This window comes from Juglans regia, unplaced genomic scaffold, assembly GCF_001411555.2.
Source record: "Juglans regia cultivar Chandler unplaced genomic scaffold, Walnut 2.0 Scaffold_862, whole genome shotgun sequence".
Lineage (NCBI taxonomy): Eukaryota > Viridiplantae > Streptophyta > Magnoliopsida > Fagales > Juglandaceae > Juglans > Juglans regia.
In genome coordinates this window covers 1-2,317 of record NW_023363587.1, presented here as the reverse complement: position 1 = coordinate 2,317, position 2,317 = coordinate 1, and the positions used below count along the sequence as shown (strand labels likewise).

At 48.0% G+C, this 2,317-nt stretch overlaps 7 non-coding genes and 1 pseudogene across 7 annotated transcripts; all 8 read right to left on the bottom strand.

The window, feature by feature from the left end:
* Positions 1 to 22: 22 nt before the first annotated feature.
* LOC118347381 lies at positions 23 to 141 on the bottom strand. Its single transcript, XR_004800596.1, has one exon. It is a non-coding gene; the product is annotated as a 5S ribosomal RNA (ribosomal RNA).
* A 189-nt stretch (positions 142 to 330) lies between these two features.
* LOC118347387 lies at positions 331 to 449 on the bottom strand. Its single transcript, XR_004800601.1, has one exon. It is a non-coding gene; the product is annotated as a 5S ribosomal RNA (ribosomal RNA).
* Positions 450 to 638: 189 nt separating this feature from the next.
* On the bottom strand, positions 639 to 757 carry LOC118347385. Its single transcript, XR_004800599.1, has one exon. It is a non-coding gene; the product is annotated as a 5S ribosomal RNA (ribosomal RNA).
* Positions 758 to 946: 189 nt separating this feature from the next.
* On the bottom strand, positions 947 to 1,065 carry LOC118347383. Its single transcript, XR_004800598.1, has one exon. It is a non-coding gene; the product is annotated as a 5S ribosomal RNA (ribosomal RNA).
* A 190-nt stretch (positions 1,066 to 1,255) lies between these two features.
* LOC118347384 lies at positions 1,256 to 1,374 on the bottom strand (annotated as a pseudogene).
* A 189-nt stretch (positions 1,375 to 1,563) lies between these two features.
* On the bottom strand, positions 1,564 to 1,682 carry LOC118347388. The gene has a single exon (XR_004800602.1). It is a non-coding gene; the product is annotated as a 5S ribosomal RNA (ribosomal RNA).
* A 190-nt stretch (positions 1,683 to 1,872) lies between these two features.
* Positions 1,873 to 1,991, bottom strand: LOC118347382. The gene has a single exon (XR_004800597.1). It is a non-coding gene; the product is annotated as a 5S ribosomal RNA (ribosomal RNA).
* A 187-nt stretch (positions 1,992 to 2,178) lies between these two features.
* LOC118347386 lies at positions 2,179 to 2,297 on the bottom strand. The gene has a single exon (XR_004800600.1). It is a non-coding gene; the product is annotated as a 5S ribosomal RNA (ribosomal RNA).
* Between the last annotated feature and the right edge of the window lie 20 nt (positions 2,298 to 2,317).

Genomic DNA, 2,317 nt, shown 5'->3' with positions numbered 1-2,317 from the left:
AAGGCGGAAAAAACAAAAACGAGGGGTGCAACACGAGGACTTCCCATGAGGTCACCCATCCTAGTACTACTCTCGCCCAAGCACGCTTAACTGCGGAGTTCTGATGGGATCCGGTGCATTAGTGCTGGTATGATCGCACCCATCAAACTAATTACTTAAAAATCAAATAATCCTTGAGCGACATACTAGCGTCCTTCCGATCCCAATCCAAACGGAGATCTCATCCAAACCCATGGCTACGCGATGGGCAGGGCGAGATTTCCCGAAAAATCCACTCCCGAGTGGTCCTTCTTGTCAATTTATCTCGCAAGGCGGAAAAAACAAAAACGAGGGGTGCAACACGAGGACTTCCGTGGAGGTCACCCATCCTAGTACTACTCTCAACCAAGCACGGTTAACTGCGGAGTTCTAATGGGATCCGGTGCATTAGTGCTGGTATGATCGCACCCATCAAACTATTTACTTAAAATTCAAATAATCCTTGAGTGACATACTAGCGTCCTTCCGATCCCAATCCAAACGGAGATCTGATCCAAACCCATCGCTACACGATGGGCAGGGCGAGATTTTCCCAAAAATCCACTCACGAGTGGTCCTTCTTGTCAATTTATCTCGCAAGGCGGAAAAAACAAAAACGAGGGGTGCAACACGAGGACTTCCCAGGAGGTCACCCATCCTAGTACTACTCTCGCCCAAGCACGCTTAACCGCGGAGTTCTGATGGGATCCGGTGCATTAGTGCTGGTATGATCGCACCCATCAAACTAATTACTTAAAATTCAAATAATCCTTGAGCGACATACTAGCGCCCTTCCGATCCCAATCCAAACGGAGATCTGATCCAAACCCATCGCTACGCGATGGGCAGGGCGAGATTTTCCCAAAAATCCACTCCCGAGTGGTCCTTCTTGTCAATTCCTCTTGCAAGGCGGAAAAAACAAAAACGAGGGGTGCAACACGAGGACTTCCGAGGAGGTCACCCATCCTAGTACTACTCTCAACCAAGCACGGTTAATTGCGGAGTTCTAATGGGATCCGGTGCATTAGTGCTGGTATGATAGCGCCCATCAAACTAATTATTTAAAATTCATATAATCCAAGTGTGACGTACTAGCGTCTTTTCGATCCAAATGCGAACCGGCGATCTGATCGAAACCAATAGCTACGAGATGGGCAGGGCGCAATTTTCCTAAGAATCCACTCCCGAGTTGTCCTTATTGTCAATGCCTCTCCCAAGGCGGAAAAAACAAAAACGTGGGGTGCAACACGAGGACTTCCCAGGAGGTGACCCATCCTAGTACAACTCTCGGCCAAACACGCTTAACTGCGTAGTCCTGATGGGTTCTGGTGCAGTTGTGCTGGTATGATCGTACCCATCAAACCAATTATTTAAAATTCATATAATCCTAGGGCGACCTACTAGCGTATTTCCGATCCGAATGCGAACCGGCGATCTGATCGAAACCCTTAGCTACGCGATGGGCAGGGCGCGATTTTCGAAAAATCCACTCCCGAGTGGTCCTTCTTGTCAATTCCTCTTGCAAGGTGGAAAAAACAAAAACGTGGGGTGCAACACGAGGACTTCCGAGGAGGTCACCCATCCTAGTACTACTCTCAACCAAGCACGGTTAACTGCGGAGTTCTAATGGGATCCGGTGCATTAGTGCTGGTATGATCGCGCCCATCAAACTAATTATTTAAAATTCATATAATCCTAGTGCGACGTACTAGCGTCTTTCCGATCCAAATGCGAATCGGCGATTTGATCGAAACCCTTGGCTACACGATGGGCAGGGCGCGATTTTCCTAAAAATCCACTCCCGAGTGGTCGTTATTGTCAATTCCTCTCGCAAGGCGGAAAAAACAAAAACGAGGGGTGCAACACGAGGACTTCCCAGGAGGTCACCCATCCTAGTACTACTCTCGCCCATGCACGGTTAAATGCGGAGTTGAAATGGGATCCGGTGCATTAGTGCTGGTATGATCGCGCCCATCAAACTAATTATTTAAAATTCATATAATTCTAGTGCGACGTACTAGCGTCTTTGGAATTTACCGTCACGAACGGCTGATACATTCGGACCCATAAACTCTTACGCTTGATAGGCGGTATGCTACAAATATCTCCGAGTTGTCCTTCTTGTCAATTCCTCTCACAAGGCGGAAAAAACAAAAACGAGGGGTGCAACACGAGGACTTCCCAGGAGGTGACCCATCCTAGTACTACTCTCGCCCAAGCACGCTTAACTGCGGAGTTCTGATGGGTTCCGGTGCATTTGTGCTGGTATGATCGCACGCATCAAACCAATTATTTAAAA